Genomic DNA, 24,714 nt, shown 5'->3' on the forward strand with positions numbered 1-24,714 from the left:
TTTAATTAGGTTGTAAAACTCTTACAATCTCAGCTCATGTATGTATGTATGTATGTATATACATGCATATATATATATATATATATATATACACGTATACATATATATATTTGTGTGTGTGAATGGAGGTTACATGGGAGTTTAAGGTAACATTATTTAAAGAAGATTTTTTATCTTTCTGTTAAATAAACTAGAAAAACCAGTGTTTCTTCTGCTTAAAATCTTCATTTTTTTCTCACTCCACAGTCACATAAGAATTACTTCATTCTACTTGCCTTTTTGGGTTTCTTTTGAACAAAAATCTTGATGCTATATCTACATTCAATTTGGGAATAATTTTAACACATTTAAACAAGTAACAGTAATACTATAAAGAAATATTTTTAGTTTAGTCATATTGTAAATTGTAGATTAAATCTCAATATATATTTAGAAGTTTAGAAAATATTAACGGATACTCCTATTTGATTCAAGGTTTTGGCAACATTTTCATGAATGAAAATTTAATTTGATTTTAAAAATCCTGATATTTAATCATTTCAAGAAAAAAAATGATGAAAATACTCCTAAACACCAACATAATTTTATGTAAATATATACAGTTCATAAGAACTCACTAAAAAAAAAAAACTCTTTATATTTGGTGCCAAGTAATTTACAATTGATGGTATATTTATAAATGGAGACTATTATGTCATAGGACTTAAAGATATAAGCGAGGTTTTGAAATAGTTTTAGCCATAATTTCTAAAGCAGTAACATTTTTCATTAAGAAAGATCCCTATATTTCAATCACATTTTCACCCTTGCATGACTTTGCAAATTGCTCTCTGCTGTGCGTGAAGAAGAGAAGGACTCCAGTGGTAATTTTCTGAAACCAGCAGCTGGAAAATATAATGCAAACAAAAATGAAGATGCAGTATAGCTGATTATTATGATGTCATTTCTAATGTTATTCATGATACACACAAATGTTTGTATTCTGTATACATACAACATAATGGCTATACAAGATTTTGGATCAAAATGTGTTATATTTAAAGTGCCATTATACCACTTTTTAAGGGTTTGGAAGAAGTTGTAGACTTCTGGCATTTTCCCCTTATAGCATAATGTTTCTGTCTTCTCGGTAGAGGAAAGAATTCCTTGGATTAAAATTTAAAAAATCTTTGGAAAATTTCATTTTTTTTTCTTGAGGATTACATTTAATTTCAAAAGGATAGATGAAGTTTGTATTGTGCTGTTTTTTATTCGTGGAATTAGGCATATGTGTGCTGCTTAGAGTTTTTACATTTAAAATTAATTAGATTTAATGGCCTTTTGGATATGCCTACTTACAAAGTGTACATTCTGGCTGCTCTTTCAATGGTGGAAACTTGGAGGGGGCAGATTTTCTTCTTTCTGATGGTCTGGGGCCCACTGTATTCCCTGTGGCTTGGGAGTATGTAAGCACATTCACGCAGTGGTAAATTATTAAACACATGGGCATACCCAATGCCGCCTTTTCCGGGAAGCTTTTCCGGAAGTAAACTTGTCTTATTAACTTAGAGACAGAGAGAGAGGAGCAAGGTACAGAATGATGTGTCATCCAGGATGAGATGTTTCACTGTTGAGTTAAATTTCTTTTATGTATCTGATTTAATGAAATTATTATTTAGTTGTTATAGTGAACATGTTTATGCTCTTTTCTTTGGCACACTTGAATATGTAAAAACTTTAGGGGCGCCTGGGTGGCTCAGTTGGTTGAGCATCCAACTTCAGCTCAGGTCATGATCTCACGGTTTGTGAATTCAAGCCCTGCTTTGGGCTGTATGCTGACAACTCAGAGCCTGGAGCCTGCTTCTGATTCTTTGTCTTCCTCTCTCTCTGCCCCTCAGCCGCTTGTGCTGTGTTGTTCTCTGTCTCTCTCTCTTTCAAAAATAAATAAACGTTAAAAAAATTAAAAAAAAACAACTTTAAAGGAAAAAGGTATGTATCTAAGCAGATGTACCTATAAGAAAGTTCTTTTTTGTTTGTTTGTTGCAAAATTGATAACAGATTTTTCCCTTCAGGTATTTTACCAAAAAAGAGGGGGTTAATTATTTTGAAACCCCTAAATTAATGAAGTTGATTCATAACAAAAGGATATCTGTTGGATATGCATTTTAAGGTAGAAATTTCGTTACTTTTCCTTCAATCAGGACAAAGTATAGGGGATGTTTTTGCTCTAGTATAATAGCGATTATATCAATATTTCACCCCGATTTTTGTTATTTGCAAAACGGTGTTGGTACTTTCCAAGTGTATAAAGGGGAGAAAATCGTCCAAGTTTTAGTGACGGTTTCCAAACAGTTAGAAGTTGTGTTCTGTATTCTAAGGTTCAAATTCTGGATTTGCCACTTATTTGCTGGGTGATTTTTGTCAAGTTGCTTGCTTTCTCTGTTCCTATATTGCCATTTGTAAAATGTAGAAAATGACATTCACACTTCATAGGGATTCTGTGAGAATTAGGTCCTACACATAAAATATTACTGATCATTATAAAGGCTTTTGAATTGTCGAGTCTTGAAGCAGAACCATTTAAAATTCTCAGCATTTTTATAAAGCCCGGTAATATATCTGATACAACTTTAAAAATACTAAGCATCTAGTTTTGAATTTAACTGCAAATAATTGGTCAAGACGTGAGGTAAAGAGCCAGGTGTGATTTTAAGGTCTCCTAATTTTAAAATCCTCCCACCCAGTCCTCGGCATCAACCTAAGATAGACAGCTTTCTCTAAATAAAAATAGAGCAGAATCAAAAGACAAGGAAAATGATCTAAAGAATTAGAGGCATAGAGCTGACATCATTTAAGATGGATCAGGATTTATATATATATATTTTTAAAGAGTTTGATTGAAGTCCACTCCACAACCTTTCCCGATGGCTCACTTCAGTAATGTGTCAACTCTTCTGAAGTGTTCTATTTTTATCATATGCAAACCCCCCAGTGCCAATTTTTTGTTCTCTTACTTGTTATTCAACTAAAAGGTACATTTAGTAATTGCTCACACCTTTGTTAACTCTTATGATTAGGCGGAACCTAAATAGTCTTTAGAAAAATTATCTTACATTTGTAAACATTTCTATGGTGAAATTTTTTAATGTTTAAATATTTGTGACTCTTAAATATTCTTCACATTTTTTATGAATCTTTCTCTGTTGGAAGGGAGAGCTAGACCCACACTAAGCTTATAAGGTTCAGGCCAATGTAAATGTCATTACGTCATTATTTCCATATCTCAAGGAACTGTTTTTAAGTTTTACTTTCTTTCTTGCTCTTAAAAAAAATTACCCTGATACTACCTTGCTGAGAACCTAATTGATATGATACTTGGTCTCTACTGTCTCCTCATCTGCATTTGCCTGTACTTCATATATCATTTCCCTCTCCTTTCTAAATAAATACTCTTCTTCCTGTCATCACCCTTGTAAGTACTTCAGTTTACCAATAGTCTTATACATTTAATTATTCAATAAATAATTATTATGCACTAATAATCATGAAAGGTGTAGGGAGAAGTTCAAAGGTATAGTATGATGGCATCCATATTTCTTTTGGATGCCATTTCTCTTCTTCAATCTTTTAAAATTATTTGTGCGTTGTGTTTAGGTGACTGATGCAACTAATATTTAAGCATGTGAACCTGGAAAGTAGAGAATGGTTTAAACTACGGAAGAAACTGAACAAATTCTAGAGTCAGATCTGTGTTTGAGTTCACATGCTGACACTTAACAGTCTTGTGACCTTAGGCATATGAAATAGCCCAGGCCTTGGTTTGCTTACCTTTAAAATGGGAATAATAATAGCTACCTTGAAACATTGTTATGTGGATGAAATTTGAAAGAAATGATGTGTAGAAAGTGTCCAGCGGACAGCTTGGGAGAGGGTGGGATTTGCTTGATGTTAATGGTCTTCTCTTAACCATAGAACCTTTCACACCAACCAACAGTTAGAATATGGACCTTATTTTGAAATAGGATTTACATCTTTGGCTCTCGCTTATTTTAAGAAATCTTTAGAACCACAATCTGTGGCCAAAGTCTTGGGTTCTGACTTCTGTATTTAGATTCAGAAGGAGACTCAGGGGAGAAAATTCAGATAAATCACTATAAATTCATCATCTACCTCTATGAAATGAGCACCTCAAAAGTCACATCTTATATCATCTCTAAGAATACCAGTTCTCTAGTTTACATTGTTAAAAACATGGTTACCTCTTTTGCACTTGGGAATAGTGAATAATCTGATTTCTCTGGTTTAATATTGAATGTATCTAAGTCCTACCATTAGGCTTACAACTACTATAATTGAAATTTCCAGGAGCTTTAGTAAATGAACATATCACACTACTCAAATTGTGCAAATAATGTATCTCAAGAAATATATATCAATAAAAGTATGCACAGATATAATTTTGATCAAGCGGTCCCTTAGATTCTTTGACACACCCTTGTCAAGAAAAACATGAGCTTTTATTTTCGTATTTACATGTTAAGTGCTTGAGATGTTTCAATAAAAATAAAGTACAGGGCGCCTGGGTGGCTTAGTTGGTTGAGCATTTGACTTTGGCTCCGGTCATGATCTCATGGTTTGTGGATTCAAGTCAGGCTCTGTGCTAACAGCTCAGAGTCTGGAGCCTGCTTCGGATTCTGTGTCTCCCTGTCTCTGTACCCCTCCCCTGCTTGTGCTCTGTCTCTCTTTGCCTCTCAAAAATACATAAATGTTACAAAAACTTTTTAAAAATAAAGTAGAAAATCACACCTTGTATTGAAGATTTGATGAATTACTAGAATAAAATTCAGATTTTTTTTTGTATTATGTATTACAGAACAGTACAACTTGCTCCTAGATTGTTAAATAGAAATCTGAGTTTCCATAGAAGGAAACTTATCTTGGGGGTAGTATAATGAGTGGGGAAGAAATAAAAATATTTCTTCCATTTATATCTTGGCCCTGCCACTCATGAATTTTGTGACTTTGAGTAAGTTAATAACGCAAGGCCTCAGTTTCTTTGTTTATAAAATGGGGCTCATAATAATCACTACCTCATTAATGAGATTTTCTGTGTCAAACACGGAGCTCGAGGCTTCATAGTGCTCAATAAATAGCTCTAATATTACTTTTCATATAATTTCGGCAATTGTGCCATAGTAGCCATTACAATGCCTTACAGACGATGCGCCTTCATTTAACATCTGCATGGTGAATTCACTCTGCAAAATCATTTTGCTATGTGAAAGTCATCATCAGATTATATTAACCATGTTCTATTTAACTGGGCTGAAAATGTGATGGAGTTAAGGAAATTTTAATGCAAGTATGTTTTCAAGAGTAAATGTCTAGCATAAAATCAGATTGTGTACTTGTTGCATCTGTGCATCAAATCTGTACGCCGAATTGATCACCAAATCTGTAAATAAGTTGCCTCATCCAATTGCTGTTCAGCATGTAGATGATGGGGTTAGTTCTGCTTTGTGCCTTGAACCCAGAAGATGGGAGTGTTTTGCATAAAGTGGAATGGTAGCTGGAAGACCTCTGGGAGATAGAAGCACACACTAATGATACAGGGTTTTTGGGTTTTTTTTTTTTTTTCCCCTTTCTCTTTACTAGTCCAAAGAAGGGCTTGGAGATTACAGTTCTGATTTCGTTTCCTTTTTGATTGGGAAAATGTGGTAGATATAAGATCTGGGAAATGCCATTTGAAGTAAATTAACAGAAACCTATGAAACATAGTTAACCATAGATATAGTCTGACAGTAAGAAGAATATTGTGAGAAGCGGAGGAAATCGTAGAATGACTGTGTATTACGCTGACAGTGAATTGGTATTATCTCTGCTATCAGATAATGCAGTTATCATTAATTTTCACATTTGCATTTCAATCTTTGGAAGGAAATGACTCTTGCCGGATGAAGATAAGAGCTCTGTACCACTATAATGAACCATCATTTTATCCCAATGCTTTGTGTCCGTATGAAAATGAGGCAGGGAGGGTGTGTGTGTGTGTGTGTGTGTGTGTGTGTGTGCGCGCGTGCGCGCGCATAAGCATGCGCGGGCATGTGGGGAGAAGAGTCAGCAACACAGTATAACAAAGTGTCAAAAATTGCTACAGACTTTTGAGCCCCTTATGAAACAAGAGGGGGTCAAAATAAATCTTCTGTAATGTAGTTAAGTGGATATCGGATTAAAAGATGAAAGCTTTACTCTTTGTAGAACAGAATGCCACATAAACTCAGTAAAAAAGTTCCTTTTATCTTATTTCTTTACTCCGGTTTTCACTCTCATGTAGAATTAGGGCACACATAAACCCAACCAAAAAAAAAAAGTAGGTTGGAGGCAAAGTACTTATGATTATTGTTTGGAAAGATATATCTTTGAGTTATAACATACTGCATAAAATATATCCTTAATCCAGTGGCCTTCAATCCAGTGGTTTTACATCCTCACTCTATGGAAACAAACTACAAATTGTAGATGAAGCATTTGAATGTTGTTGACTTTACTAGAACACCAGTCAGTGAGCCCTGTACAAATCAAAGGTCTAGGCCCTACATCAAAAGTTTTACTATTAAACATGCTTTTGTATATTTTTAGTTTAAACATAAAGCTTGTATTGCTGCTTCACAGTTTGCCTACTTTGATTAGCTACTCCCCCCTCAGTTGTGTTAATAACAGGACTTTTATTATTATGCTCTTTCCTGCTGAGACGTAATTCAGCTTAGAATTCTCTTCCACAAAGCACTCCAGGAAGATACTGCCAGCCAGTGGGAATTGACATATAAGAGAACCCTTTGCTATCCCTTTTATAACCTCTTTCATTAAAACATATGCATTAAATATTTGGGGACAAGGATTTTTGGTATTGGTTCTTTTTCTTGACTCAGCATTTTGCTCGGAAAAAAATACCTAAAAACATTGGCTCTCATATCCGGAGAATTGAAAGAAAGAAAAACTAAACCTTGCAGTTATTTGTTGTTATTTTGTCTGAGTCAGAAAAGGACTTAATTGGGCTCAGAAGAATAAGTAAAGACCAGCACAGGGATGTGCTTTAGAGGTAGTTGGAAAATGAGAGCAAGTGCATACAGACACATATACTTGCTACAAATGGGCCACAAATTTAGAACTAGATTACTGGAAGACTAATTACAAGGATAATATTGATTGATGACACAAGATGAAATAAGTTGGTTAGTTGGGCAAAAGTTTATTTATTCAGCTGTATATTGAGTGTCAAATACATGCATTGCTCTGTGCTAGACTCTGGGACATGTGTCAGTACATAAGTAGGGTGGTCTCTACCTCAGAGAATTTTTATTTTTTTAAACAATTATTTTTAATGCTTATTTATTTTGGAGAGAGAAAGAGAGAGAGAGAGAGAGAGAGAGAGCGCACCAGAGTGTGAGCAGGGGAGGATCTGAGAGAGGGAGACAGAATCTGAAGCAGGCTTCAGGCTCTGAGCTGTCAGCACAGAGCCTGACGTGGGGCTCCAACGCACGAGATCATGACCTGAGCCGAAGTCTGATGCTTCGGCTTCAGAGCCGAAGTCTGAGCCACCAAGGCACCCTCTACTTCAGAGACTCTGTGCTCTCCCAGAAACTGCAAGTTGTAATAATAATGATTTTTTGAGTGCTTACTGCATATGTGGTGGCTGTTGTACAGAAGAAATATAAATGATACCATAAACCACATTGTGAGACGTGGAAATCAGTAATGACTCATCTGAGGAACAAATATTTTAACTTAATTTGTTTTCATTTGTAATTTATATATGTATATATTTTTTATTTATTTTAACGTTTTTTTAATTTATTTTTGAGACAGAGAGAGACAGAGCATGAACGGGGGAGGGGCAGAGAGAGAGGGAGACACAGAATCGGAAGCAGGCTCCAGGCTCTGAGCCATCAGCCCAGAGCCCGATGCGGGGCTCGAACTCACGGACCGTGAGATCGTGACCTGAGCCGAAGTCGGATGCTTAACTGACTGAGCCACCCAGGCGCCCCTGTAATTTTTATATTTTAATGTGCAAAGTTTCAAATATACATAAAATAAGAGGGAAGTATATGATAGATCCCCATGTACCTATTACCCAGCTTCAGTTATTATCAAATTTTACCAATCTGGTTCCATCAGCTTGCTTTCTTTTCTTTCTTTCTTTCTTTCTTTCTTTCTTTCTTTCTTTCTTTCTTTCTTTCTTTCTTTCTTTCTTTCTTTCAAAAAATCACAGAAGTCATGATGTTTTACCCGTATGTGCTTTGGTATGCCTCTGTAATAAATAAGGACTTTTATTTAAAACATAACCACAAATAATAGCATTATCATGCACAAAAGTAAATCTTAATATTATATAAAACTCAAATTCATCTTCAAATTTTCCCATTTATCTCAAGAAATGTCTTTATGTTTGTTTTTTTCAAACCAGGATTTGAAGAAGGTCCACATACTAGTTGATACAATTCTCACGTCTTTGGAATTGATAGCAGTCTTTCTTTCCTCAACTCCTCCCTCCAATTTAGTTGCTAGAGAAACCGGTGTGTTTATCCTGGAATATTGTTCACATTCTAAATTAGGTAGATTACATGCTAGCAGTGTTGTGTAACATGCTCCTCTATCCCCCCATTTGTTATAAATTGGTAGTTAAATCTAGATCCTTGAATATATTCAGATTCAATACTATAGGCAATAAGACTACATATACATTGCTGGGTACTTTCTATTGCTCGTGTCGGTGTATATTACATAAAGATGGGATGTCCCACCTGTAGTTATATTACAGTGTATCAGAGGGTTCACCTGTTTTCAGCTTGATCCATCCATTATGAAATTTCCCATTCAACTTTTCACCTGATGGTTATTATGAGGTTCCATTATATCATTAGGGCTTGCACAATTGTGACTTTGACATTTTATCCTCCCTTCTGTATTATTAGCTGATATTATTATCTTCTGGAGGTTTTTTCCAACATCCACTGTTTGCCCCTAAATTCTGTTCTTAAAGGGAAGGGAGGATATGTGCTTAATTCTTTCTCATTCTTTACCAATTTCAGAATAAAGAATAGAGAGAGTGTTATAAGATGAGGCTCTTAAAGGAAGAGCTCAGTGATTCAGGGCCTTGTAGTCCACAGTACTGTTATTGAATTTAACTTGAAGATCACTCTGAAGACATGTTCTACATATAATCCACATGCTCATATTTGCATTAAATATAAACTGCTCTGACTGCTCTGTGGAGAATGGATAGAAGAAAGTCAATAAAAATGCAAGAGTGTTATCAAGAGATGAAAGTGTTTGTAGAGAGTGCTGGATATATGTGAGGGTGTGATTGAAAGTGGCTTGCTCAACTTCAAATATTTCATTCCCATTCACTGAGGTAAGGAAAACCGAAGGACAAGCATGATTAAGGGGAAAGATAAGTTGGATTTTTTTTTTAATGTTTCTTTATTTTTGAAAGAGAGAGTGAGACAGAGAGGGAGTGGGGGAGGGCCAGAGAGAGGGAGACACAGAATCCGAAGCAAGCTCCAGGCTCTGAGCTGTCAGCACAGAGCCCGACACGGGGCTCGAACCACGAACCGTGAAAACATGACCTGAGCCAAAGTTGGATGCCTAACTGACTGAGCCATCCAGGTGCCCCAAGCTGGATTTTTAATATGTCATTTGCAGGTTTCGTGAGACACCCAAGGGAAGCTGTTGAGTAGAACGTTGGTCATATAGGCCAGGAGCTTGGTGAGAGGTCTGGTCTAGAGATAGAAATTGGAAAGTCAGCAATGTATGCATGATGGTGGAACTCATGGGAGTAGATGAAATTGCCTGGGGTGGGAATAAATATAAGAAGGCTTGGACATGAATCTCGAAAAACCCCTATCTCTCACTGGAGGATAGGGAAAGAAGTGTCATCAAAGGAGACTGATCAGGAGTAGCCAGACAAGATGGAGAAAACCAGGAGAATGTAATCGTTTTTAAGGAGGACGGAGTCACTCCTGGGTTAACTGCTGCGGAGAGGTCAAGACGGAGATTTAAAGACTCTCCTTGAGTTTAGCGACATGCAGATATTAGTGATTTTAACTAGAATTATTTCAGTAGAGCTCCGGTAGCAGAAACCAGACTGTGGTAAGTTGTAGTGGGAGGGAAAGGTGAACAAATGGACTCAGCTATTGCAAACAACTATTCTTGAGCGTTCTTAGTAAATAAAGATATAACATACTTGGGTTTCTGTGAAACTGTTTATTGAAAAATTATTACTGTTTAACTCTTATTTTTACCTAAGAATCTTTCAAGCTCCGAATTTAAGAATATGCCTTCAGAGAAATTTATGTTCCCACATTAACCTATTCTGAATCCACTATCCGTTAACTGATAGATTATTTTAGTGTTTTTTTTTTTTGCGTGACCCTACCATATCTTCAGACTTTACAGTATACATTTTTTGTCATTTCTTTTAAATTTTGTGGTTTCAACTTTTATCCCCTAGTAACCAGTTTACCAAGTAGCTTATGTGGTTTTTTTTTTTTTTGAGGTTCATCACTTTTAATGTAATTGATATGTTAAATTTAATAATATATAGTAATGTATTCTAAATTTGATATGGGTTAGAAACATGCTTTCCATTCTTTCCAGTATACACACTGGTAACAGCCAATATTCTGTTGTTTTAGTCAGGAGCACATTTGGACCCCGGGAATTATTCTGTCTTCATAATAAACTCCTACGCTTGCTTGTGAGATTGATACTGGGAGCTTGCAACTTATTCACTCATGAATATAACTTGCATAAGCTTGCCTGATCTTGTTCTTCTTCCCTTGCACCTTTGTAGACCCAGGCCCACATTGAATTAATTTAATTAGTTCAAACATTTATTGAAAGAATAGCTGTGCCAGACTCTAAAGATAAAAGGATCACTTGGACTCAGACTGCCTTCCAAAAGCTCATAGTACATGGCAGCAGACAGATAAATGATGAGATAATTAAAATACATTGCTGTTGATTCCACTGTAGAGCCATGAACAGTGTGCAGTGGTAGCAAACAGAGAGGAAGGTCATCTATTGGAAAGCGGTGGTGAGATGATGGCCAAGGGATCAGTTTTCACAGAAGGAGAAGGGAAGCAGGTGCTGGTGGTGAGGCTTAGTGCTGATGAGTAACACACATAATAACGATCCCTTCAAGTGTTCCCAAGGGCAGAGTGATAAATTCACATTGGAGACGCTCTGAGTTGTTATTCATACATAGAAAGTGTTTGGTTTTGCACTCGTGGTGAACTTGCTGCCATTTTGCCTGTCTAGAAGCTTCCTCTTTCCAGTTAGACCTGCCCATCCTGCCATTGTTACCTTAGACGCCATGATCTTTCCTGTCACTCTGAGGGATGGAGGGGCTCTCTGAAACACAACAGAAGCTGTAATATCTTCACCTGACAGATGGGAATCCAGACTTAGACAAGAGGCTATCTTTTGAAGATCTGTTACCTCTGTGAATTTTTAAAACAACAATGAAAGAGTTTGGTAAAAGTTCAGCAATGTGGGGCACCTGGGTGGTTCAGTCGGTGAAGCATCCAACTCTTGGTTTCAGCTCAGATCACGATCTCGCGGTTTGTGGGTTCCAGTCCTGCATTGGCTCTGCGCTGAGAGTGTGGAGCCCGCTTGGGATTCTCTCTCACCCTCTCTTTCTCTCTGCCCCTCCCCTGCTCATCCTCTCTCTCTCTCTCTCTCTGTCAAAATAAATAAATAAACCTAAAAAAAAATCAGCAATGAAATCCATAAAGAAGCCTAACTGTAATTCAGGTGGTTGCCTGGAAATCAAAGCAAAGCAGAGTCTGTAGTGGCCTAACTGGCCTTGCCTTCTATTTGGAAATGGGGTTAGCTCTTGGAAGTTCTTAGAGAGTTTGGGGGGAATAAGAAAGGAAGGCTCAGGAGGGAGAACCTGAGCTTCTTGCAAATAGTAGAGATTTGGCAGATTTCCTGTGGCCCTTAGTTTAGGGTAACATAAAAGAAAATCTCAAAGTGCTGCATGTTTTAAAAAAAGCTTTCTTATTCAATACATTGTCACATAGAGGAAAGTAATGAAAATAACATGTTGGGTGTTAAACCTAAGTTTACATTTGGGTAAATATACAGAGAATCAAAGACTGTTGGTTTTTTTTTTTTTTTCAAGTTTTCAGGGCAGAAACTCTTGAGGGAACAAGAAGCATGACATTCATTTCACCCGACACCTTGTGTGAAATCAATCACAGGCCTTCCTGATTGAATGGAATTTTGACAGGTTCTTTGGATTTTCCCTCCTATTAACCTTTTTCATGTTAATTAATTAATTAATTCAAGATAATTAAATATAATAAAAAGGAAGGTAGGGATTTTATTATTATTTATTAAGTACATGTTATTTATAGGAATACAAATAATTAATATGAAAGTCAAGACTGATACATTTTTGAACACTGTACAGGGGCTCCAGTAGCTTAACTGATCATATTGGAATTTTGAAGTGGGGCTCGCTCTTGGGGTGGGGATTCTTAGAGAACTGGGGAGGAGGGATAAAGAAAAAGGTCTCAAGAGGGAGAAGCTTAACGTCTTGGTAACCAAAATTTTACCCCAAGCTGATGAATGAGGGTAACATAAGTCATTGAAGAATATGAAGCAAGCCCAGAAAGAGAGACCTGTGTCTTTGCTTTGGGAGGCCACTTAAGGCCTCTTTACTTTGTGAGCATAGAGACATTTCAGAGATGTAAAAAGAGAAGAAGAGAAAAGATATTCTAGCATTCCAAGCAGAGTAAAACCTACTCGGCATTAATATGGAGGGTGAACTGTGGTTAGGAGTGAGACAGGGACTGACATTAGACATCTGGGCAATAGCCCACTGTAGTAGTTGTGATCAGGACACAGTAGAGACTTAGGCAAAATAAAAGTCGTTGACATTGGTCGTAAGTATTTGTGGTCACTGTGAAGATGGGTTGGAAGTGGTGAAGGAGGAAGGAAGGTTTCCTCACCCAAATCCCAAGCACAGGAAAGCAGTGATCTGGAAGTGATGCTGGGGAGCAAGCCAGAAACAGCTTGATTGTGGAGTCTCTGCTCTCATCCTTGTCACACACACACACACACACACACACACACACACACACACACACACACGCACATGCCCATACACACTCATACGCACACATACACACATGCATACATACACACAGTTTTTTGAGCAGTGTGAAAGCAAGAGTTTTCTAATGGTTGCATGAACAAAAATGAACCTTTATTTTTAGTCTGTAAGGACAAATAAAATGCTTTTTATTCATTATAAAAAATATTTTAACTGTTGTAAGTTATTAGATTTAACAATTATGCTTAACATTTTAGATTACATTTGAAGAGAAGTGTGAGATTTTAAGAAGCATTCAGTTACACATCATGCATTTTTGTCACATTTTGACATATTAGATTAGTGTGTATTAAAGTAAAAAATTGTTTGATTTTTAAAGAACAAGTGGATATTTTTGAAATGTACAAATTGTTCATTAAAAATCTTAATTACAATTATGTGGCAAAATTAATTTCCTATAAAATAGGCTTCTCTGTCTGGAAAAATGGAAGTGAATTATTTTAAGAACTCATATAACTTAAGGCTAACATTTCATGCTAATAATTAATGATTAATATATAGTAGATTATTTTAGCACATTTAAAAATTAAAGAAGAGGTTGTTAACTCAGCTTTCTGGATTTTACTCTTTTTTTTTACTTTTAGAGGTAAACATAATAAAATGAAAAAAATAGTTATCAAATATTTTAATAAAGTAGAATGAAGATGGCATTATATATAACTATTACAAAATGCATGAAATACCTCAACTATGGTTTAAAAGCACATGAAATTAATAATACTCCTGATTCCCTTTGGGTATTTAATATTATTAAATTTATATAATTCAAGACAGTTCCTCCATTGGGCTCATTGACATTCATCTCAAGAAATCCTAAAATAAAGAATTAAAATACTGATAAAAGTAAAATCAGAAAATAAGATGACCTAAAGTATTTCTTTTCCAGAGTGCTCTTCTCTGACACTAATAAAAATCAAAACTACTACCTAGAATTAATGTTGAAATAATAAAAGTCTGTTCTGAGCAATATTTTCCCCTCCTGTGAACTTTTTAGTTTCCTCCTTTGCATTCACATCTCTGGTACCTAATATTTATTGAGAGTCTACTGTGTGCCAGTTACTGGTATAGGCACAAAGAATATAATAGCAAACAGATTCTCATAGTTTTCCCTCATGACAACTCTAGGAATATTATTTCTCTCTTGACTAATAAGAAAGCTGAGGCACAGGAATGTTAGGTATGTTGTCTAAGGTCACAAAGCAAACAATCATGAAATTGAAATGAAGCAGCTTCACTCCAGAAATTGTGCTAATCATCGCATCCTCTTTATTTTCCATACAATTCCTCCTTTTTGATTAAGGCACCTGTTGTTTGCTACCATATTTTGACATCCTTTCATCTCACTGGGGGTCTGTCTTTTTCCTTTGCTAAAATACAAACAAGGAAAATACGCTTTATTTTTCCATTAAAACCTTTTATTAAGTTTAATTTGTGTATGCACATATATATATGGACATATATATATATGGACATATATATATATATATATGGACATATATATATGGATATATATGGACCCATATATATATATGGATATATATGGATATATATATGGATGTATATATGGATATATATGGACATATATATATGGATAAATATATGGGTATATAATATGTATTTGTGTGTGAATTTGAAGGCTTCCTTTCCAGTGTAAAACTTTTTGGTTACTAGGTGTAATTCCACCATTTATCTGGCTTTGTCCTGGAAAACACATAATAATCGTCACAGCCACGATTCAATAGCCAGTAGAGTCAATTGAGCCCTTTGACTCTACTCACTGTGCTTCATTTTACAGCTGAGGAATTGAGGCTTCAAAACCTTAATAACATAGTGGGGGAATGACTCAGCCAGGACTCCCATTGAGAGTGGCAATCTTAATGCTGGCAACAGCCCTCCAGAGGACACTCCTTTTTGTAAGCACTACAAGAGTGATTTTATTTATTACCTCCTTTAATTCTGACAACATGCCTGATAGGTTACCCTTGTGTTATAGGTGAAGATGTGAAGTCGTAAGTAGTTAGGTTGCTTACCTAGTCTTCTGTTGCTAGTAAAGTCAAACCTATAGAGAGGGTGGTGGAGTAATGGAGACACAATCGGAGATGAAAAGTGCTTTCAAATTTTGCTTTAACAGCTTAACAGCTCAGTCCATTTGAACAAATTACTTGCCCCAGGTCATCTTCTTGCCCCTCAACTTTCTCATCTGTAAAATAGGAGTGCTGTGTACCTGATTCACAGGGTTTTGTGAACATTACATGAATGAAGCACTGAGAAGAGTGTCTGGCACAGCATTAAGTACTATAGAAGTGATGGGAGCATGACATCATCGTGATTTGATAGCCAGATTTTCTCGTGTCTTAAATCTTGCTTCAACCTCATGTCATTTTCCTCCATTAGATTTCCAGAGAAATACCGAGTGATTTTGTATCTATTTTGTTTAGAAAATCAGGGTCTTTCCTAGAATTCAACATCCCTGATTAGAATAGAACTTTCAGGAGCACCTGGGTGGCTCAGTCGGTTAAGTGTCTGGCTCAGGTCATGATCTCATGGTTCATGGGCTCGAGTCCTGAGTTGGGGTCTGTGCTGATGGTTTGGAGGCGGGAGCCTGCTTCAATCCTGTCTCCCTTTCTCTCTGACCCTTCCCTGTTTGAGGTCTGTCTGTCTCTCTCTCTCTCTCTCAAAAATAAAATGAACATTATAAAAAATTAGAATATAACTTCCAACAGAAATTGAAGTGCTAAAAACTATTTTAGGTTTTTAAAGAGTTACTTAAAAAAGCCTTTTGTCTCATTCCACAAAGGATTTGGGGTGGCTTATAAAAAACATAAAATATAAAATCATAGAATAAAGTATTAAAGTAGATAGAAGAAAATAGGGATGGGAAATCAATAGAAGTAGGGACACTGTAAATTACATGGCCATCCCAACCTGAGAATATAATATAGTTGCTGGAAAAGGGCCCCAAATCCCCACTTCTCTCCTGGGCTTTCTTCTCTGTACTGTTCTCTGGTTTTTGGAGGGCCTTACAGCTTTTCAAAATTGCCTTCTCCCCTTTTCTTTTTGGGACTTACTTCACAGACTTCCTCGGACATTCTTACTGAGCTGCTCTCGTGAGATCTCTATTCTCAATCGGTTTTGTATATTTCCATCTTAAGGCCCATCCAGAACTGCTCAGTTCACTCTCTGAAGAAGAAATAAGGAAGTGCAAAATGTTACCAAATCCTTCCTCTTGTGTTTTCAAAAAGTCCCAGCGTTGGCTACTTTCTATTGTATAGGCTTTTATAAAAATTCCTTTTTAAAGAAAAAAATCAAATACATGCTTATCATTATTTTAATGAAACCTCCACTGAGTAAATGAATTCCATAAAAGTGGAAAAAATAAAACTTGCGTTGAATGGTGGATGATACTGGTATTCAATAGAAAGTTCTTAAAAATAGACCAAACGCAGGAGACGTTTTTGCCGTTTTCAATTTGTAAGAAAATGATTTCATTAGAGGGGAAAAGAGAGAGAGGAAACCATCAGTCGGAATGTTGGAGAATGCAGGCTCATGAGGAGACCAGCAGAGAAGACAAACTAAGTGTACAGATGCAGATTAGGCCTCAGAAGATGAGGGCGTAAAAGGGATTTAATGGTGGGGTGGATTATAGAAATCCATGTAACAATGTTAAATAATTATAGTTCCAGCCGAGATCAAAGCAGTGCTGATTGAACGCCCTCAAGCTGTTAACACGAAGTATCTTGAAGGGGGGAAAAAAAGCCTGCCTCAGAGATTGGTCATCCTGGGCAAACAATATTGTGATCCATAGAGGTTCCAGCTCCACTGAAGATACCATTTTGGGGGAGGAAAGCTGGAGGAGGGCACGTGTAAGGGAATTCTTCCTCTGGAGCTCCATATTAAAAGGGACTTTTGGTGCTATTTGTAATTGGGTTGAAAATGCTCAAAAGTATTTATATGATTAACCCTTTCTTTTGGAGGGTGGAGAAAAGACATTTACTGAACCATATCACAGATATCAGTGGGAAATTCTGTCATTGAATTACCTACCGTTCTTTATTTTTCTCCTTGAGGAAAATTTTCCTTTCATCGCATATACCAGAGGGATATCAACTGTAGGTAAGGGTGACTGAAAAACAACTTGTTTGTGGAAGACACATTTATCTGCAGAAGCAGCAAAAATATCTTGACTTTCAGAGGGTGAAAAAAAGTGAGCCTACATCCGTACATGTGGATTTGTTGGATTTTCTAATGTCCCCAAGACATAAAATAAAGAAACATTATTATAAAACAGAATTATAAAACAATTGAAATTAGTTAAAAAATGAGATGGCCAATTAACTTAGCCCCAATCACAAGTGTTTTGGACCAATTTAGTGTAGAACTATATAACTACATCTGTATCTATCTGTATATTATATGCTAAAGGAAAAAGGGAAGCATAGTTTCTATGCATCTTTATTTATAGATGCCTCTATTTACTTTTCAAAAAATAAAAAATTGTTTCTTATTTTTAAGCCACGAAAAATGCAAAGCCAACAAATACTAAAGCTGTATTTGTAGAAATTATACTTCTATATTTTATATTATCCATTTAAAATATATATTTGATACACCTAGTTGAACTATGTAGTTGACATAAAGAGTTGAATTATACAGTTGAAAAGCTAACTATTTGCAAATGCTTTTTTGTGACACTGGATACAGCGGTTGGAATTTCACTTGGGGAGGTTTAAAATAGATGCTTCAGGAAGGCATTTGGCATTTCTATTGCAATGGCAGTTTTAAGATTTAGGATGTGTGGGATTGAGCTAGCCACCTCGTTTTGAATTTTAAAAACCTTTGTATTAGGAAATAAAATATTGATCCAAATATTTGATAATAAATATTTATGCATTGCTTAAGAAGTTGGTAGTGACTTCTTAAAGGAAAATTGCTTTGGGATGGACAAAGTCTGAATAAAATTATTACAATAATTTAATAAAATTTTTTCTAATTCAAGTACATTTGCCTAAACATTCAGGCAAGGGTGTTTTAAGAATGAAGACTTTTTGCTGTATGTCTTCTTTTGTAGGAAATAGCCAATATTAAAGACAATGCCTCATTAAATATGTGTGATGAATGGTTTAACTTCATGGCTTTCTTAGGTAGAGGTTTTATGACACTACATTTAATTCGTAATATTTTAATATGAATGCATTTTCTTTGCCAAACTAATTTCTATTTTTATGAGAGTACAGATGTGTTAGCTATAACATCTTTTCTCATCTGTGGAAAACATCATTTCTCATCTGTAAAACATTATTTTAAAATCATATTCATGTGTTATTGGAGAAAATGGTAAGAAATTATAGGATTAAACCCTTTTAATGAATGCATATTGAATACTCTCAAAACTGTTTTAAACAACAATAAAAATATAAATTAAGACAATTTCTATAAGCTATCAGCTAATTGTTAGTCAATTTTATGGTTTCCTACACATTTTTATGTTTTGGATGTCAGCAATGTTCTAAAGCTGGTCTTATATATTTAACCAATGAATAATTTGGTTACTTTATTTCCATTTCTTTTCATTGTGCCTTTCTATTTACATATACACAAAACCCTTTTTCTCATTATTATTTTCATAGGCTTTTTTACACCGTGGAAGGTTTATAAAACACAGAAGGAGTTCATCATCTGACCAGGTTACCCATACTGAAATGTCATTACTTTAGATTGTAACTCTAATTTTTTTGTTGTTGTCTTTTAAAGTGATATCATTTTACCCTACATATAATTACATACTTGAGAATAAATGCCAAATGAAATTTTTTTTTAATTTTTTTTTCAACGTTTTTTATTTATTTTTGGGACAGAGAGAGACAGAGCATGAACGGGGGAGGGGCAGAGAGAGAGGGAGACACAGAATCGGAAACAGGCTCCAGGCTCCGAGCCATCAGCCCAGAGCCTGACGCGGGGCTCGAACTCACGGACCGCGAGATCGTGACCTGGCTGAAGTCGGACGCTTAACCGACTGCGCCACCCAGGCGCCCCTGAAATTATTTTTTTAAGTTGCCTTATACTCTTACTTGGAGGAAGTTTTTTGTTCTAAGAGTACAGGAGACCACATGGCTATTGATGAGTCCAGCATCAAACAAAAATTCTGAAATTATAATAGGATGGAAAAAGGAAAGCCTAGAATGTTTATCCGTACAAAAACTGGGTTCAAATCCTGGCTCAATGTTCCATTACTTATTAGTTGAATGACTTTTGAAAATTTCCTACCAGCTCTGAATTTTGGTTTCCTCACGGAAGTGGTGCCTACCTCATAGATGTGCCGTGCACATTAAACAGGTCAGGTGAAATGCTATTTCCTCCCAACCATGATGCAGGTGTGGTTAGATGGAGAACTGCAGGAGACACTATCCAACACCTTTACCATTTAAAAAAAAATTTTTTTAATTTTTTTTTATTTTACTTTTGAGAGAGAGAGAGACAGAGGTCGAGAGGCGAAGGGCCAGAGAGAGGGAGACACAGAATCCGAAGCAGGCTCCAGGCTCCGAGCTGTCAGCACAGAGCCCGACGTGGGCTTGAACTCACGAACCGGGAGAAGATGACCTGAGCCAAAGTCAGAGGCTTAACCGACTGAGCCACCCAGGCGCCCCCCTGACACCTTTACCATTAAAGACAGATGACAGCAAGTTTGGGCAGAGAACTCTGACCTTTAGCCTGATGATTCCTAAATATATTCCTCATCCTTAAAGAACTCTTTTGCCAACGTGAAAAATAAGAATCTTGGCATGAGAGTTATTTTTGCTAAGTTACTTCATGCCTCTCATCCTCAATTTTCTCATAGCAAATGGGGATAATAAAGCTACGAATTATACTCAAAGCATGGCTTAAATAAAAGGAAGCCTGATTTGTATATGCCCCCCACATAGAAGTACTCCATTCTTGAATTACTGTTGTTGTTTTTTTTTTTTTTTTAAATTTTTTTTTTCAACGTTTATTTATTTTTGGGACAGAGAGAGACAGAGCATGAACGGGGGAGGGGCAGAGAGAGAGGGAGACACAGAATCGGAAACAGGCTCCAGGCTCTGAGCCATCAGCACAGAGCCTGACGCGGGGCTCCAACTCCCAGACCGCGAGATCGTGACCTGGCTGAAGTCAGACGCTTAACCGACTGCGCCACCCAGGCGCCCCAGAATTACTGTTGTTTTTATTATCATCCCAAAGACTACTGGTTCTCACTGGCTTTTAAAAAATGTTAAGCCCATGGGGTGCATGGGTGGCTTAGTCGGTTAAGTGTCCAACTCCCGATTTCTTCTTAGGTCGTGACCCCAGGATTGTGGGATCGAGTTCCATGTTGGGCTCCATGCTGAACGTAGAGTCTACTTCAGATTCTCTCTCTCCCTCTCTGCCCACCCTTCCTCTCAAATAAAAACTAAATAAATAAAATAAAAAATGTTAAGTCCAGTGGGTTAGTAAAATATTTACTGAATTTCTGTATGTGTAATGGGAATTCCAACTGAGCAGTGAGAATAGCTTGGTCAGCAAAATAGAAACAATCGCTAGTTTCATGGATCTTGCTCTCCGCTATGAGTTGCTTACAGTCCATTGACTCACCGTCAAATATATCAAGACATTTTATTTTTTAAACTTTTTTAATACTTATTATTTATTTTTGAGAGAGAGAGAGTGTGTGTGTGTGAGCAGGGGAGGGTCAGAGAGAGAGGGAGACACAGAATCTGAAGCAGGCTCCAGGCTCTGAGCTGTCCGCACAGAGCCTGACGCGGGGCTTGAACCCATGAACCATGAGATCATGACCTGAGCCAAAGTTGACCTCTTAACCAACTGAGACACCCAGGCGTCCCTCAAGACATTTTAGAAACAGTGTTGATTTTAATGGTTGTGAAAGCAGTGCACTTAATCTCTGAAGGACCATATGGTTTCCTGGAAGGAAAAGGTAGTTTGGCCATCTGCCCAACCTCAGTGTTTTAAACTTTGCTCATTTTATTACTACTCTCAATACCTTCTTAAGGGAGAATCTCTCATTTCCTCATTACCACTTGTGTCTTCACCATCTCTCAGATCCCTTATCTCATTGCTCTCTGTTGGGCTGTCTTATCACTACCCACTGCTCCATCTAGACCACAGCTTTATCTTCTTTGTTCAACACACCATACTTACTCTTCTCGTGCCCAGGCTTCCTGGTTACTCCACTTCCTTTGCCCTTTAGCCAGACTCTTTTTCCTCTGTTGTCACCTGCTAATCTCATGTTTCCCTTGAGAATCTTGCCAGTGTTAGTCAACATCCACCTGCCATTTTCTAGCTTTCCTTCTAGAGGACCTCCATCATCCCTGGCTACTTCATTATATTTGTGACCATCACCTTGCTGTAAGTTCACAGCTACCTTTGTCTGGGGGGTGGTGTCATGTACTTTGTCACTGGTGTCACAGTACTTTGTACTGTGGTGGTGTCATGTCCTCCTTCACCTGAGTCAGTCCTCATATACAACCACACTTCATTCCTCTCCATTACCCAGAATCATTGCCACACACTCAGGAAGTCCCTTCTCTGTTTATAACCATCTGTGCATTTCCTGACTGTGGAGCCTGCAGAACTCCTGGCTTCATTTCCAGTCTTACTCAGTCTCAACTCCACAACCTACCATTTCAACATTATACAGAGTCGTTAGTGCCTTAAATGGTTTAACCTCTGTGACTCTCTAGGCAGTCTCTATTCGTGCTACTTATAGCACTGGGGAAAAAAACAGTTTATATGGATTAAGTGAGCATTTATTCTGTATGAGGCATTGTGCCAGGTATTTAATAAGAAAAATGTCAGGCAATCCTCTTAGCATCTAAGGACCCAAGAAAATCTTACAACTTTATTGGCATCATTTCAAATGTAAGTGGTTATTGCCTATTGTATTTATTTCCAGATAACCTTGTGTGTAAATCACCACGGTGGTTGTTCTAAAAGTCACCAATCTTAGAACCATTAATTCTTTCTACGTTCCTCTCAACTTCTCTGGTGAATACAGAGTGCTTATTTATTTATTTATTTATTTATTTATTTATTTATTTATTTTTATGTGAGAGATTTCTTTATGAAAACCTTTCAAAGCTCAAAATTCTCATTTGTCCCATGGACTGAGGGACTCATGGTGGGGGGGGGAACCTCCTCAGGGCATGTAAATCTGGAAACATTGTAGCTTAGAGGTATTATAACTACTTTGATCATGGAGCCATGTCACCAGGTATTTTTTCCTATTATCTTTGCCCATTTCTATAATAAGTTTTGCTAACTTCAAGGTGAATCTGCTTTAATGTCGCTTTTAATTCTCTCAGTATGATCTCTAGTATTTCAGAGTGCTCGCTCTTAAATTAATTGAAGCTTGTGATTAAAAGAAAATGACCTCACTATTATCTGAGAATTCCCTGTAATGAACTTCTCTTCTTGTTTCACATCTTCTTCTCCTTCCCCTCTCTCTCAATTCCCTTCTCCTGTTTTTATCACTGACTATCCCACTTTCCTTCTCTCTTCAATTTTCACCTAGCTGGTTTCTTTTCTATCTGCCCATATCTCTCCAGCTCATGTATTCATCCCTCCATTCATGCAGTCAACAAATATTTATTGTGAACTTGTAATGTGGAGGGCTCTGAAGTCACACTGCCTGACTTCAGATATTGGTGTCCTTACCTCCAAGCTCTGAAGACTTGAGCAAGCCCTCATCTGTGCAACAGAAATAATAGTAATTATACCAATAACAAGTGAGAACATCTAAGTTTGTTGTGAATGTATTACATTCGAGTGAGTTTTAAACATTTTAACTTTGCTAATTCATTCAGTCTCATAAAACACTGGGATGTTGAGACTGTCATTAATCCCACATTTTATTTATGAGGTTATATATTTTTGTAATTTGCCCAATGTCACAAAGCCACCTAGCTCCTCTGAGGGTTAAATGAGCTAATTCATGTAAAGTGCCTGGTAGAGAATAAATGTGCAAAGATATTTAGTATTATAATTACTATTGTCATTTAAAATATTCCCATTTCACTACCCAGTAAGTACTTAATGAATATTAGCTATTGTTGTGGCAATGATGAGTAAGGCTGTGCTAGGTGCCCTGGGTATAAAAGATGTCACATGTAATGGCTATATTCAAGAAGTTAACAATATATTAAAGTACTTTGAAACTCCTATTTTCTTTCTCTGTAAATTTTCCTCCTCCTTTTTCTCCTTCTTGTTCTCTTCCTCCTCCACCCTTCCTTTCTCCTCCCCTTCTCCTCCTAGTTTTTCTTCTTTGAGAGAAGTGAAGTAGGACATAACAAGAATAGAGACTTGGGAGCCAAGATGACATGTCAACTTCCCATCTTGGCTCCCGCTCTTCTAACTAGATGACCTTTGGCAAGTAAATTACATTACTGTGCCTCAGTATTTTCATCAATAACATGGGCCAAAATTTGTCTGCCCTGTAGGGTTATTGGGAATATCGAGTGACTTAATACATGTAAAGCATTGAAAATAGCATATAGATATGTAAAAAGTTGTACGTATATACTTTATTGATTAATATCAATTAATTATATTGTTTTATGTTCCCTGATCTTAATTTTAATATATTTTGTTATTTTACATTGTTTCCTTTTTTGAATGTTTGTTTCTTTTTGAGAGAGCACGGGTGGGGGAGGGGAAGGGAAAGAGGGGGAAGAGGAACCAAAGTTGGCTCTGTGCTCATATCACAGAGCCCGACGCGGGGCTCGAACTCACGAACCGCAAGATCATGACCTGAGCCAAAGTCAGACGCTTAACTGACTGAGCCACCCAGGTGCCCCTTACATTGTTTCCTTTAAAAAAAAAATTACTAAATTACAGTCATTTTAAATTCCCTACTACCAATCATATTTCCTTTAAAATAATGGCTCACATTTTTAAAAAAGGTTTATTACCTCTGCTCTGTTAGATTTTACTTTTGTTTCTTTGATCATATGATTATGTACCTGAAATCTCTATCCAGCCTGTTGCTTTGGAAAATTTCCAAGCAGCACTTTAACTTTCCTAGATCTGTCAGTTTCATTCTGCTTCTAAATCCTTAAATGTGTTAGGCACACTCTCTTGTTTGCTTGGTTCCGTCTCTGAACGTACTTCCTCGGCAAACTCTGAAATGCTCAATGTCAGTTTTAGGAAAGAATTGTACAGAGTGATGATTTTTCTGTCTATGTGATTTGTATACATTATGAGCAAGATACGCTATTTGTCACTTAAGTTGCTGAATGAAAAGTTACTGAGTGAAGAGAGTCAGAAACATATCTCATTTGGATGTCTCGTAGTGGCCACTATTTGAGGAGTATAACCAAAATCCCAAAGGAACACCAAGAAGTTCATCAGTCTCTTCCACTCTAAAGTGATACCACGTTTCGGGGCGCCTGGGTGGCTTAGTTGGTTAAGCGTCTGACTTCGGCTCAGGTCATGATCTTGCAGCTTGTGGGTTCAAGCCCCATGTCGGGCTCTGTGCTGATGGTATGGAGCCTGCTTGGGATTCTCTCTCTGTCCCTCTCTCTTTGCCC

General features: G+C 36.8%; 1 protein-coding gene across 3 annotated transcripts in view; it reads left to right on the plus strand.

The window, feature by feature from the left end:
* ZFPM2 (zinc finger protein, FOG family member 2) overlaps nt 1-24,714 on the plus strand; it is a 467,130-nt gene that overhangs the window by 120,947 nt on the left and 321,469 nt on the right. The gene's annotated exons all lie outside the window — the stretch shown is intronic.

This window comes from Felis catus, chromosome F2 (genome assembly GCF_018350175.1).
Source record: "Felis catus isolate Fca126 chromosome F2, F.catus_Fca126_mat1.0, whole genome shotgun sequence".
Lineage (NCBI taxonomy): Eukaryota > Metazoa > Chordata > Mammalia > Carnivora > Felidae > Felis > Felis catus.